Source organism: Adiantum capillus-veneris, chromosome 26, assembly GCF_014529385.1.
Source record: "Adiantum capillus-veneris isolate H3 chromosome 26, ASM1452938v2, whole genome shotgun sequence".
Taxonomy (NCBI): Eukaryota; Viridiplantae; Streptophyta; class Polypodiopsida; order Polypodiales; family Pteridaceae; genus Adiantum; species Adiantum capillus-veneris.
The window spans coordinates 86,855,073-86,870,821 of NC_140956.1; the positions used below are offsets into that span (position 1 = coordinate 86,855,073).

General features: G+C 43.2%; 1 pseudogene; it reads left to right on the forward strand.

Annotated features, from left to right (window-relative positions):
• Positions 1-13,867: 13,867 nt before the first annotated feature.
• Positions 13,868-14,571, forward strand: LOC147423790 (S-adenosylmethionine synthase-like; annotated as a pseudogene).
• The last annotated feature ends 1,178 nt before the right edge of the window (positions 14,572-15,749 follow it).

A 15,749-nucleotide genomic window follows, 5' to 3' on the forward strand; every position in this document is an offset into this window, starting at 1 on the left:
AGAAGCCAACAGAAGAATTGGACTCAAAGAGTTTTATGGACAAGAGCCATGTGGAGTGGACTTCCAAAAAGCTTATGAGATTTTGTCCATGATGAAAGAAGATGGAACCGCCCAAATCTCTGACAGCAAGGGAACAAAGTCGAGGTGGTCATTACAAAAGACATAGTGGCAGAAGCACTCAAACTACCAACAGAGGCAATGAACATGAGGGCAAGAGATAGAAAGACGGACGGAACCTTCACCAAGGAAACAGCCGCTGCCACATTTGCCAAGCTCATCCATAAACAAGTGGAGGAGCCTGCAAGATTGTATCATCAACACTTCCACTTCTTCGCCAAGAGACCGCCAAGGTATACGACACCTAATCATGTGGTTGCCACAACCTTTACACAAGTTCTCAAATCAGCAACCTGGCAACCAAACGACCATGCACAGATCGTGTTGTCCACACTGAAAGGGACAAAGAAAGAGGGAAAAATAACATATCTGGGAGCACCATAGGTTCTAACCAAAATTTCCTACCATGCTATCTGCATGGCCGACAACTTGCCACCTGCCCCATATCAGAACACTTGGATAGTGTCAGCACAACCTTCCCCTCGAGCTACAAGATCTACCAAGAGAACATACAAGTCTGACGAAGCGTCTGCTGAGAGCTCGCCAGAACGGCATAGTAGTGAAAATCTCTCATATGCGAAAAGAAGAGCACATATCGAAGAAATAAAGAGAAAAGCCGTGGCAGCACACCAAGAGGAGCTGCAACAAAAGCATGCTAGGTTTGAAAGAGAAAAGCACTCCTACGAATGCAGCCACCAAGCACAAGGCAAGGACCCAGCAAAGTGGGTACCAATTGAATTGAAAGGACCATGTAAGGTCTCTGACCCGATCACAAGAGCACCCTTGTACCACAAAATGAATACAATGGAATAAGTTACTATTTTTAGCAGTTTTTCAGATTCTGTCAGTGCCATGATGTTTAGAATGTTATAAAGCTTCAAAATGTGAATTAAAATAATTTTTGTGAAAATTTTCTAAAAATAGTAAGTTTTTGGTCACCCGAACCGTCCAGTCACGACCGTCTCGAAAATTTGCACCCGTACCCCGAATTTGAAAAAAATGCATTTTTGGACCCCGGGGGGCTGCTAAATATGGCAGGTACTCAGACCCGTACGTCTTAGTTAGAGCTTATTATAGCAATTTACGGCATCAAAATCCGACTTGTATGGCCCGTTTTAGCCTAAAACCAATTTTTCACAAAATTGTCCGGGAGGCACCGGGGGCCCGAGGCTGTGTGGGAACGGGTCCCAGCCCACTCCAGACCTGCTTTAGCAGCTAGGGGGCGCCCTCTTGCTTTGTGGGAGTCTTGGGGAAGCTACCAAGCCTGCAACTCAGTGTGAGAGTCAGTTTACTGAGCCAACTGGACACTTGGTGGGTAGGCAACTGGACTTGCCATGCAAGAACTGAGTGCTCATCCAGATGCATTTAGCAACACAAATAGATTTTCAGCTTGTAGGAGCCTATTTAAAGGCCTACACACACACTCACAGACATATATGCTCACACACACACATTGCATACTCACACACCTACACACTGGGAAGGTGCTGCCGGCACACACACAACTTTTGAAGGAGAAGCAAGGAGGGAGGTGCTGCCGAAATTCCCATCTCGAGGATTCATTGCATCAGAAATTTAAGAGGATTCTCAGCCCTAATCACGGTAATTATGGTTTAATTACTGCTCTTCTTAATCTCATCATTACCCACTCCGAATTCTTGTCTACTATGCCTACTTTTAGCTATAATTCTCTATAGCTGCTCCCTAAGTTTTCATATCTATACTTCATTACATAATTATCATTCATTTAGTTAATTTATTCAGCCATTCATCATCCTTAATCAAGGATTAATGCATGATTAGGAAAGATTCTCTCTCTAGGCGGTATAGTCAATAAATTGTCAGCTAGTAATAGTGTAGATTTGTCAGAATTCAATCTTTCACTACTCAATAGAGTTGTAATTAAATTATACTTAATCTTCTCCCACATTTAGATGCGATTAAAGCTGAAAATTAATCCGTCATTAGTCCAATAAGAAGAAGGTTTTTCCATCACACATGCCTGCGGTCACTCTGCACCTTCATATTGCTCTAGGAAAATGAATGAGCTTGCTTACTTCATATCTTTCGTGAATCAGTTAGAAAAACTCTGAATTTCTTAATCATCTAAGCCAAGTAATTAACCTTAGAGTCGTTTCCCATAGGGTGGATACATAATTACCCTTAAAAATTGCTAGGGCAAAAAGGGAAAAATCTAACCTCGTACATAAGGAGCAGTCTTTAACAAATCTAATGTGCAGATTGGTTTGTCATGTTACTCTCGGACCTTAGCTCTTTTTTTTTCAAGTCTATCATTTAAGTAGTGAGAAAAATGGCCCCGGTTAAGAGAACTCGCTTCGGTGGAGCCCACGACCGCGAGGCGGGAACAAGCAATGTCAACGAAAAAGGAAAGGCTCCCATGGACGAGCAAATACCGGCCATCTCACGGGCTATTGACGAAGAAATGGAAGACGTAGGTCCCAATTTCTATTCAAGTTGTTTAATTAACATTGCATACGATTAGTTAGGAATGAACATACCCCCGAACATGTTGGAGAAATCTGACAGAAACCTCGGCATTGAATGCATAGTACATTTAAGTATAAAGTAGGAAAGAAATGATTGATGGGTATGCTGTTTACAAGAGGAAAGAATGTTTGCTAGGGTAAATTTAGCTCGACATGTTCATTTTATTTCCAATGTTGAATCAGTCCTGACCCCCCCTACTGATCACAGGGGGCAGAGTTCCTCGTTAGGGCTCTTGAATCCACGACTTGCTTTTTATGAGGTGGATACCCACCACTTGCTTTCTATGCGGTGGGAACCCACGTCTTGCTTTCTATGCGGTGGGAGTGTCCATGACGTGCTTTCTATGCGGTGGACATACCTAGTTGTATAGGCAGCTAGGCGACAACGGGAGGAGTGAACTCTCGCTGGAGGGGGGATGTTGTACCTCCAGAACATTGGAACTTTTATGAATAAGTTTGAGTAGAATTTTTACTAGAATTCTGTCTTGGTGTTGTTTGCAATACTGGTTGAAGGGCTGTTTTAACGAACCATGTGATTCGGAATTAAACAAGGAATATCTATGTTGAACAACCTTTGTGGTAGTAATTAGGTCACACGAGGAAGTGTGAGTGTGGGGGTGGAAAGTGGGGGCTTGGCTCAGGTTGCCAATGCGTACGAGATGGGTGGTCCCGATTGGTCGGGAACTCTCTGTCCCCATAGTGCTTACTCGATATTGGTATTACTCATTGCCCCTAGAGCGGCGAATCCTCGAGAGTACGTGCCTCTGAAACATGGGGAAAAAGGCACTCGGGGTTTCTCTCCTCTTGGAAGGTGGGTCTTAGGATCGCTAGATAGTTAAGTATGCTTCCCCTGTGAGGTGGAGCCAGATCTCGTTGCTAGTAGGCTCGAACTCGACTCACTTTGTGATGAGAGATCGTCCGCTAGTTGAACCCTGAACCATTTTGTTTGCTTCCGCTATAGATCTAGTGGCCACCAGGTTTACCATCAGATCCGTTGTTTGATACGACGGGGTGGGGACCTCATAGACCAAGAATAAAGCATTATACCAGGAAACAAGATGAAGATCCCTCCGAATTATTTGGAAAAAATATATCAAGAGGCATAAGCTTTAAAGCTGAAAGAAGCCCAAGAAGAAGAACGGAAAGCTAAAGAGGCGATGGAGCAGTAAAAACAAGCCAAAGAAGCAGCCGCACAGGAGGAAGCAACTACACAAGGAGAAGCACAACATGATCAAGGTGATATGTCTCCACGACCTTCTTCACCTGCTTCAGGACAGCATGATCATCCGATGCCAAGCCCACCACCATCACCAGCAGCTAAAGACACAGAAAATGAACCCACAAAGGAGACAGAGCCTGAACAAAGAGAAGAAGCTAAATCTGCACAACAGGCCGCTGCTACACAAGAGAAACACAAAGAGCCAGATCCAGAAAAGGCAGCGAGTCCTACACCAGAGGACACCACAAAGTATGAGAAAACAAGAGAACAAGAGTTCAAAGAAACCCCTTCTATCTCTACCCAACAAGAAAAGGCTGAGGCTTCCATGAAGCCTCAGGATGACAAAGAAGAATAAGTCCAGTCATAGCCTCAGGCACAAGAAAAACCAGCCGCTACGGTGTAGCTGAGAGAGACACAAGAGATTGCCGAGACATCTAGGCAGCTAGCAAGAAATGATGATTGGCAATCAAACGATGAAGTAATCCTACAAGTCAACGAGTATGCCAAGCAAATAGATGACATGTTGGAAAGACTTCTATCAGTAGCACTTAGCCGCAAACAAAGGCTAAAGAACTAGAGATGGTGATTGATGCTCTCTAAGGAGAGTTAGCCGATGGATTAAACGTCATCACCGATCTACAAAAGCAAGTGCAGGAATTGAAAGTCGAAGCTGAACAACATCAGCTAGTAAGGGATAAACAACAAAAAGAGATGGAGGAGCTCGGTGACCTACTTACAAAGTTGTCAGATGCTTGCAAAGCCAAAGGTGAACAGCTGACAGAAGTTACAAACGAGCTTCTAACTACAAACCTATCAGTTTAGACGATTCAAGTACAGTTAGACGTAGTGAACGCTTCCCTAAAATATTCAGAACATAGAATAAATGATCAGGCAACTTTCTTGTGGCAAATACGAGAAAATCTTTCCATGGCCTCGATCAAGGGGACAGATGAGGTCTACAAAGCATTAGAGAAAAATAACAAAGACCTCGAGCTCGAGCTTAAACTGGAGCAATCTCAGCGCAGAGACCTAGCTTTAATGTGGGTGCAAAGAGAAGACGAGTTGCTAAAAGAAATAGCTGAGCTTAAAAGAGTCAACCAGCTGTTGAAAGATGGACGGCCTAAAACACAAGAAGAGGTAGGAACTTTAGAGCAGCCACATATAGAAATCCCCTCAGTTTCATTCACTGAGATGGAGACATAGCCAGTAGAAGGCGAGGAGTAATTTCAAGTACAAATAACAGAAACAGATACAGTGCCAATGGTCCAGCTGTCAAAGGCTGAGGAAGATGCACTGAAAGAAAAGATTACACAAGAGGTAGATGAGTAGTGGAAGGCAACTATGGATTGAGAGTTGATATTTCTTCACTCTGTCAAAGCTACACAACTCACTCCCAATCAAATCAATGCACAATGACACCAGCAATCCCTGCCCTATCCTCTGATAAAGGTGGAGTTCTCCAAGTCAAAGAAAGGCTTTACAAAGACATGCAAGTCGAAGGCGTAGATCAAGACCACCCAAAGTGGAGGCTAAGCTGGTTGAACAAGAATCCAAGGTGTATTTGATCCTCTTCACAAGAGCACCAGCGGCCCTACAAAAGGATCCTACTTTATGTCCTGTACCGAGAGTAGGGACCTGGCAAGCACATGAGGGATTAACAAAGAAGCGGCCACCTTGGCTAAACTACCCAAGATTGCCTACTCTAGAAAAGGGACCGTCGACAGGAGAGTACATGGTGAAAACCCTAATGGGCACCATGTCCTTCTTCAAAAATCTTCCGGATCTATCATGTGCGATGCTATCTAAAATCTGCCAAATGCTGCTCACCTGCATCAAAGTTTTCCATGAGCCAGAGTAAGCAGGCACCTCGTGGATGTCATTCCTCGAGGGTAATAAGGGTTTATGCTACAATCTCAGTGGCCAACCTTCCGAAGAAGTCCTCTATGGATTCTACGCCAGATGTATGTTTTTACCTTCTCATAATATGCTCGCGTTTGAGGAAGCATTCTACACAGGGTTCTTCACTTGGCGAACGAAGATATTTGGGCCAGTGATCAGCAACCTGACATCAAGATTTGTGGGCTACTCCTCAGTAGAGCTGAAAAACAGAGTCACTATGCAGTTTTTGTAGGTGCCGAATAAAGAGAGGAAGATCAGATACAAAAAGGCCCTAAATGCGCTTAAAGACCACCTCACCAATCATCAATCCAAAGACTACTTCAGCCCATAAAGCTCTGTGAAGGGACGACACAAGCGAGGAGGGGGGGAATGTTAGAAACAAGCTAATCCAAATACCATTATTCGGAGCTCTTATTGTAAAAACACTTATTATTTTGATAAATCAGGAATATTGTAACTCCTGTTTTTCGGATAAACCTTGTAATTGCTGAGCCGGGGCTACAAGCTTCCAGATTGTATCAACGTGTCATGACCCATCTTTATTTAGAGCTCCCAAATTATTAGTTTTGACCACCAAAAACCTTGGCCAAGGTATAAAAACCAATTTTTGTAAGTTATTAATAAGTTTTGGATAATGAAATACACAGCGTGAGCTAACGGCGCTCAATTCTCTCCTTCTCGCGCTTCCTACTCCCTCCGTGATTGTCACATTGGAGTCGCGTTTGTTGCATTGCAACCGCAAGTAAGAGCTCTATCATTGACGTAAACACTTCACGATATTTCGTAGCTTTTGGCGTTGCCGACCCGCGGACTAATTTCATCTAAGTAGGAATTCACACTTCAAAATCAAAAACTAAGCATAGGCGGGGTATTGGGGCGTCATTGCTAAGCATTTAGGTGTATTCTGGGTCGAAAACGACTAGGTCAAAAATCCACTACTTTTAATAATCGCGATTTTGGCACCTGACCTAAAGTGCAATTTGAGACCATAAGCATGTGTGCTTAGGTCATATAAACATGTCCTAGAATTTTTGTTACATTTGGATGTCATTTGATGTTGTAACGGATGTGATTTGTTTGTCGATGAGCGATTGGCTTTTGGGTGATTTCAGTCACTTGAGTTAGATTTGAGTTGTTTGATGTTTTCCAAGAGATAATTGACAACCTCTTGTAGTCTCTATGTTGGGATTAAAGCCCAAGTGGCCTCTTATACGGATATGTCCGGCCGCCCGCCTAACTCGCTTATCACTTACTCTCTGTATATACTCACTTATACTTGTGTGAATAATAAGATCTGGGAGGTAACCCTTCAACAAATTCTGTGCGTACTGTGTAAGATCTCTATCTGTGTATCTATGTGTGTGAGTCAATCTAAGCTCCACTCCGTGACTTCAATTGGTATCAGAACGAGGTTCAGTGCGATTTCGCGTAATCGCGTGCGTGCACTTTTCAGGCAGATTCTGGATCCGGAGCTGGGAAATTCACACTCAGCGTTCCGGGAGTATTTCCAGCAAGTGACTTGAGGTTTTACCCCCCTTTCAAAGCTGTTTATGCCCTCATAATTTCTTTCTGAGCACTACATCAAAAGATAGGTTTCAGCCACAAAGAAACCCGTCTTGTGTAGATTGGCAAGCAGGAGGTGGTCGGCATCAATATCGGCATCGACATACATCACTCACTAGTCTTCAAAGCATCATCTATAGACCTGGTACACATATATATCATCATATATATATATTGCAGTCTGCATTGCTACTTCTTGTGCTTGCCAGGTTCCAAGGGAGGTGTGGCCTTACAACGGCTTGACACCACTGGCATGTATTGCAGATTGATGTATTGTGATTGTGGGTCTGCTAGTTGTAAGTCACGCTAGCAGACAGACTGCTACAACGGTCATAGGACAATGATTGGTCTATTGTAGGATGTATGCTAGTTCTCGGTAGTTGTTGAGCCATCTGAGATGGTCGTGTGTGAGGTTCTTTGAAGCCAAGCACTGGGGTCTGGGTTACCTAGTGTGAGGTGGATTAGGCTTCTGGAGTTCCCCTCTACACGCATCCTCTTCGGTGACTTTTATCCCATAGGATGTATGACTTTGTGTGGACACTAGATTGCATCTTATGCGTCAGGCCGTTGAGGCATTGTTTAGGGTTCAGTCTTGAGACAGATACAAGTTCTGTGATCGCACAGACAGGAGACAGTGTATGCTTACAGGATAGCATGGTTGTTTTTGAGCTATCTTTTGGTTTCCAGAGCTCAGTTTACAGAGGAGACTCTATCAAAATTTTCCAAAATACTGACAGTTCTTGAGGAGATGTGTTCAGCTTGTTGTTTACAACTTGTTTATTGTGTACAGAGGCCAGTTTACAGGGGAAACTCTGCCGGATTTTTCCCAGGAGTAAACAGTTTGGCAGATATGGCATCTTCTCAAAATGAGACTCTTTACAACATAAAGAAGCTGGATGGCACAAACTTTCCATTCTGGAAGAAGAAGATTTGGTAGGTTTTGGTGCAGAAAAAACAAGTGAAGCCATTGAAGCTCAAAGGGGAGAGACCAGAAGGTATGGCTGAAGATGAGTGGGAAGAGCTTGACGAGTTAGCTTGTTCCACAATCATATTGACACTGGCAGAAAATGTTTACTTCAACTATGTGGTATGTATGAGAAACAAAGTGCTACTTCTCAGATTTACTAGCTCAAGAAATTGGTGGATTTGAAGATGAAGGAAGGGACATCCATGTCAAATCATCTCAATGAATTTCACACAATTTTCAGCCAGTTAACAACACAGGAGATAGCCTTTCCAGATTCAGTGAAGGCTATGTTTCTCTTAATCACTTTGCCAGACAGTTGGGATACTTTTTGCATGGAATTAAGTAATTATGTCGCTTCAGAGGGTCTTACAAGTGCCAATGTAGAAAGCAGCTTACTTTCAGAGGAAGTGAAGAGGAAGAACATTGACAAAGGCAAAGGCAATAGTGCTTTGCTTGTTCGAGGGAGACATCAGTTCAAAGAGAAGAATGGTAAGAAGGCACAAAACTGAAGTAAGTCTCGTGACTCGAAGTCAAAGGATGACATAGAATTCTACCATTGTGGCAAGAAGGGTCACATAAAGAGAGACTGTACGAAGTGGAAACAAGAAAAAGGCAAAACAAAAAGTTCTGAGCAAGATGAAAAGAAGAGTTCAGTGAAGATTGAAGAGGTGAATGTCACATGATCTGGTTCAGACACTGTATTTGGTATAGCAGTTGGTGACATCTTTCTCATAAGAAATTTTGATTCTGTTTTCTTGACTGCAGAGGATGGACATGCTATGAGTGATTGGATTATCGACTCAGGGGCATCTTTACATGTTTCTCCGTGCAAAGAGTGGTTTACATCATATGTGGCTACTAAAGATTATGTTAGACTTGGCAATGAGAAGGTTTGTGACATACTTGGAGTGAGAGATGTGCAGTTGAAGTTTCAAAATGGCTCTTCTTTATGGCTCAAGAATGACAAACATGTTCCAGTAATCCAAAAGAGCTTGATTAGTACAGGGAAGTTGGATGATACGGGTTATGTGACAGGTTTTGGGATCAACACTTGGAAGATCTCCAAAGGTTTGATGATTGTAGCACATGGCAGCAAGTCAAGAACTCTGTACACTTTACATGTTTCAGAGGTTAAAATCTATGTAATTAATGTGATTGATCAACCAAGTGTGTCACTGTGGAATGATAGGCTAGGATATATGTCAAAAAGAGGAATGGAAATACTTTCTCATTATGGTTATTTTCCTAGATTTTCATTTCAAGATTTCGAGTTTTGTGAGCATTGTGTTTATGGTAAACAAACACAGGAACCGCACAGATCAAAGAGGAATCGTAGGGACGAATGGTTAGCTCTTGTGCACAGTGATCTATGCAGACCAATGCCTAGTTTGTCGCTAGGGGAGCAACGTACTTTTGTACCTTTATAGACGACTATTCTCGCAGAGTATGGGTTTACTTCTTGAAGCACAAGGATGAGGTGCTCAAGGTCTTTAAGAAATTCTTGCAACTGGTGGAGAATCAGAGTGGTCAGAAGTTGAGATGCTGAAGGATAGACAATGGTGGAGAGTACATCTCCAAGGCTTTCCAAGACTTTTGTGAAGCAAAATGGATAAAGCGGGAACTTACTGCACCATACAATCCTTCACAAAATGGAGTTGCAGAACGTATGAATAGGACCATACAAGAGAATGTCAGAAGCATGTTGTCAAATGCTGAGTTTCCTAATGGATTTTGGGCGGAAGTAGTGGCTACAACAGTCCATTTGATCAAAAGGTCTCTTAGTAGGGTTCTAGATAAGAGTGAAGTGGTTGAGATGCTATGGACATGCAAGGCACCTTCGTATAAGCATCTCATAGTCTTTGGTTGTGAAGTTTAGAGCCATATTTCTAAGGATTTGAGGAATAAGTTAGAACCAAAGAGCAGGAAGTGTATATTTCTTGGATATAGAGAATCGGGCAAGATGGGTTACCGGCTTTGGGATCTTGAGTCCAGAAAAGTTATTCGTAGCAATTATGTGCATTTCAATGAAGCCAAGGTTCATGCTAAGCCAGAGAAGACAGAGGAGATCAGAAGACTTGTCTTCAGGGAAGATGGACCTAGTGCTAGCACATCAAGATAGCATGGTTAGGCTCAAGAACAACCTATAGTGGCTAGAGAGGTAGAATCAGTTGTGGTGAGACGTTCTGAGCGTGTCTCCAAACCACCTGATTTTTATGTGCCACCTCTAAATTATGTCATGCTCACGGATTGCGGAGAACCATCTTGTTACAAGGAGGCATTACAAGTGGTTGACTTGAAAAAATGGCAGTTGGCCATGCAATTAGAGCTGACGGCTCTGCATAAGAATCAAACGTGGGATTTGGTTCAATTTCCAGAGGGCAAGAAAGCTCTACCTTGTAAGTGGGTTTACAGGTATAAGCTTACTCCTCATGATGGACAACCAAAATACAAAGCACGGTTGGTTGCTAAGGGTTTTACGCAAGAACACGGAATAGATTTTGATGAATTCTTTTCACCAGTTGTCAAGCTAACAACATTGAGAAGTGTACTTGCTTTGGTTTCCAAACATGATCTGCATTTACATCAGATGGATGTGAAAACGGCATTTCTTCACGGAGATTTTCATGAGGAGTTTTATATGCAGCAGCTAGAAGGGTATGTTGAGAAAGGCAAAGAGAAATTGGTATGTCGTTTGAGAAAGAGTCTCTATGGCAAGTTTCACCAATTTATGCTTTCTCAAGGATACAAGAGAAGTGAGACAGATCATTGCCTGTATACTCGACAAGCTAAGGATGGTAGCTTGATAATCCTCATCTTCTATGTGGATGACATGTTACTTGCTGGTAGACAAATGGTAGAAATTTCAGCTCTTAAATAAAAAATGGCAAAGGTTTTTGACATGAAAGACAAGGGTGAGGCAAGTCATATACTGGGTATGCGTATCCAGCAAGGTAGGTCAAAGAAGATGCTTTACTTATCTCAGGAAGAGTATATTGACAAGGTGTTGCAACGTTTCCATATGGACAGGGGAAAGGCATTGATGACACCATTGCCGTCATATGTGAAACTAAGCAACCAAGATTGCCCACAGTCTAAGGTGGAAAAGGTTGAAATGGATACAGTTCCGTATGAGTCTGCATGTGGGAGTTTGATGTATGCAATGATTGCTATACGTCCGGATATTGCATTTGTAGTGGGAGTGGTTAGCAGATATATGTCAAATCCCGGCAACAAACATTGGGAGGCAGTGAAAGGTATCATGAGATACTTAAAACATACAAAGAGTTTACGCATATGCTATGGTAGTTAGGATTTGAGTGTCAGAGGATACACTGACTCAGATTATGCAAGAGACTGGGATAAGAGGAGATCTACATCAGGCTATGTCTTTACATTGGCTGGAGGTGCCATATCATGGTGATCTTGATTACAAGATTGTATTACGTAGTCTACTACAGACGCTGAGTATGTTGCAGAAAATGAGGCATGCAAACAAGCTTTTTGTCTTGGTAGATTGGTAGCAGACTTGGGAATCAAAGTAGATATGCCAGAGTTATATTGTGATAGTCAAAGTGCTATACAATTGGCAAAGAATCCAATGTTCCATTCAAAGAGTAAGCATATTGATGTGAAATATCACTTCTTTAGGGAAGTACTTGAAGACAAGAAGATACAACTGATGAAGATCCACACCAAGGACAATCCTACTGATCTACTCACAAAAGAACTTCTAGGAGAGGGCTTTGTGCATTGTCGTGAGTTATTGGGCATTGGATAGATGGCAGCCATGTAAATATTTGTACAATTATGTTCATAGATTTATAGTTACCTAAAGTGCCACATTGGACTTTAGGTGGGAGGTTGTTGGGATTAAAGCCCAAGTGGCCTCTTATACGGATATGGCTAGCCACCCGCCTAACTTGCTTATCACTAACTCTTTGTATATACTCACTTATACTTGTGTGAATAATAACATTTGGGAGATAGCCCTTCAACATATTCTCTGTGTATTGTGTAAGCTCTCTGTCTGTGTATCTATGTGTGTGTGTGTGTGTGTGTGTGTGTGTGTGTGTGTGTGAGTCAATCTAAGCTCCGCGACTTCACTCTATGCACTAGTCGAGGCAGCTTCATCCCATGGATTGACAAATTAATCGTGGTTCTTGCTAAATCTAAAATAAGATAGGATAGTGAAGTTAGACTCCCGTCCCAGAGAGAGAGAGAGAGAGAGAGAGAGAGAGAGAGAGAGAGAGAGAGAGAGAGAGAGAGAGAGAGAGAGAGAGAGAGAGAGAGAGAGAGAGAGAGAGAGAGAGAGAAACAATTGATACTGCAGTGCGAGACCCTCTCCATAGGCTCTCCTAGACTACCTGCTCACGAGAGAGAGAGAGAGAGAGAGAGAGAGAGAGAGAGAGAGAGAGAGAGAGAGAGAGAGAGAGAGAGAGAGAGAGAGAGAGAGAGAGAGAGAGAGAGAGTCGATCTCACTGCAGCACAGTGCGTGGGACCCCTTACTTGACTCCTTGCTTAGAGACCTGCCGAAGTGATGCTGAGGGGGCCTGCTGAGGTGGTGAGGAGCTGCTTGCTAGGAGGGCAAGCACCCCGAAAGTTCACCAAAAACCTTGACCGTCATGACTACTTATGCCGCAATTGCTTTTGCTTCTGCTTCCTCTTCTCCATGGAGATCTCTCTCTCTCTCTCTCTCTCTCTCTCTCTCTCTCTCTCTCTACTCTCAGGTCCCGAGAGTAGAGAGAGAGAGAGAGACTCTCAGCACACGGGGGCAAGCGGGCACTTACGAGCAACCATGGAAAAGCATCGTCCTAATCTGATAATGTGTCGCAAGAAGCCGGGGGACGACTCTATGAGAAGTGCGATGGCAAGTGCGTGATTTGCGATTAGCTAGAATTGGAACTCCAAACAAAGTCATAGCGGGGGTGTTTGATGAAGAAGACATACCCGCAAAGAGGGATGGGTATGATGGGGTTAGAGGGTGGGTAAGGAAGGTCCTTGAAGGAGGTGCTGCAGCAATTCAAGGCTCTACTTTGCAAGAACCTGCTACTATTGTGGCGGCGGTGGTTCCCATAGATCTTCACCTCACCTCCTCCTTCTTCTTCATTTTGCTCATCCATGAGATTTTTCTGCGACACGCAGACTCAACCTCTCCCTCCGATTACATCAACTGCCTCCTATTCCTTTCCAATCGACATGAGCTTTCACCTTCTGCAGATGTTGGGAAAGGTGTTTTGCACCCGATGAGGGCTGTGGGTTCATCAGCTAATGGAGGTAACATGAGAATCCCGATGGATGAGGAAAGAGGGTGCATACAGTCGCCAACCCTGTAGCTGACGGGGGGGGGGGGGGGGGGGGGGGGGGTCACCGAATGTGAGAAGCAGCTTCAGCCTTCTAAGATTATTTAGTGGCTACTTCTAGGCCCTTGACACATATAAACCCTAAAAGATGTCGAATTTTGTCTTCACCTCGGAGTCAGTGAATCAGGGACATCTAGACAAGATTTGGGATCAAGTGTCTAATGCAGTGGTGGATGCATGCCTACAACAGGATCAAGAGAGTAGGGTGGCTTGAGAGACGTGCACCAAGACTACCATGGTGATGATCTTTGGGGAGATTACCACCAATTATTGTAGATATTAACTATGAGAAGATTTGGGACAATCGCTAGGAAGTTGGTTTGTGTCAGAAGATGTGGGTATCGATGATGATCATTGCAAGGTTTTGGTTAACATCAAATAGTAGAGCCCATACATTGCTCAAGATGCGCATGGACATTTCACAAAAATAAGGCCGAGGAGATTGGTGTAGGAGATCAAGGGCATATGTTTGGTTATGCTACTGATGATTGATAACGAGCTTATGCCCCTTGGCCATGTCTTGGCTACCAAACTAGGTGCCATGCTCATAGAGGTAAGAAAGAATGGAACTTATGGATGATTGCCCAAATGGTAAAACTCAAGTAATTGTTTAATACAAGAATTAAATGGTGCCATCACTGCCATGGTTCCCATCATAGTTCATACGGTCTTGATCTCTATGCAGCACAATGAAATAGTTACCAATGATAAGATTTCCACTGATCTAAAGGAGCATGTTATCAAGTCTGTGATACATGAGAAGTACCTGGACGAGAATACATCTTCCATTTGAATCCTTTTGGAAGGTTTTTAATTGGGGGGGCACAAGGTGATGTTGGCCTAGCAGGAAGGAAGATCAGTATTGATACATATGGTGGTTTGGGAGCTCGTGGCGGAGGTGTTTTTTTAGGCGAAGACCCAACCAAGGTGGATATATAGAAAGTGGAGCCTGCATTGTGAGGCACGCTGCCAAAGAGTGTTGTAGCGTTTGGTCTTGCACGCCACTGTTGATTCAGAGATTCTAGAAATAATCAAGTTTCCTCATCCCCGCCCCTACAACTAGTATTCTCTTCCTCTGTAAGAAGTGTGGAGAAGAAGCTATTGTATTGATGCTCTCGCTAAATTCTTTTGAGATTTAGGTATTCCATCCTCATTGCATTTGCATAAAACTTCTGGAGTGGCATCAGTTTGTCAGATGTAATATAACATCAACTAAATAATCAAAGTGTAGAATATCATTTCAAGAGCTCATAATTTTCCCTCACATTACCAGCATATAAAATCATGCACAAGAGCACCCACACACACAGAATCTGTCCTGGTATGATCTCTATCAACCTTAGTGACCTTTGTCGAGGTGGCATCAAGCAATACCAGAAGACTGTCTCACTGTGGTCGCAACGACCTTGGTTTCACCTAGGAAGTAGTGAACCTTTGAAGATGAGAAGGCTTAAGATAGCCCTTAAAACTTTCCTTATATTTATTTAGTTTGAGTGGCACATTACTAAACTGATTGTGGGCTTGTAACATTCACTTCTTTGCAAACGTCTGAATGTAAGATTAGAATAAGAAACTCCATGGCTGAAGTGGTTACTATAATATACAAAAATTCATTTTTGTGTGTGTGTGTGTGTGTGTGTGTGTGTGTGTGTGTGTGTGTGAGAGAGAGAGAGAGAGAGAGAGAGAGAGAGAGAGAGAGAGAGAGAGAGAGAGAGAGAGAGAGATTATTCAAAGGGAAAGGATTTTTTAGGGTCGTGGGTTTTGCAAATGGAGCACATTGCAGGCGTAGTTTAGCATGAGAAGCTCGGACGAGGCAAGAGCATACCTAAATGGGCAGCTAGGGTGACATTCATATCAACAACCATGTAGCTAGAGAGAGAGAGAGAGAGAGAGAGAGAGAGAGAGAGAGAGAGAGAGAGAGAGAGAGAGAGAGTATTCAAAGGGAGAGGTGTTTTGCAATGGATCTGGACCGCGGGTTCCGAGAAGATGGAGGACTGTGTGGGTGTAGTTCACCATGAGAATCTTGACATGTCAAGATGAAGCAAGAGTAGGCCTCAATAGCTAGCTCGCTTTTTTATTGTTGTGTTGACAACCCTATGGCTAGAGAGAAAGAGAAA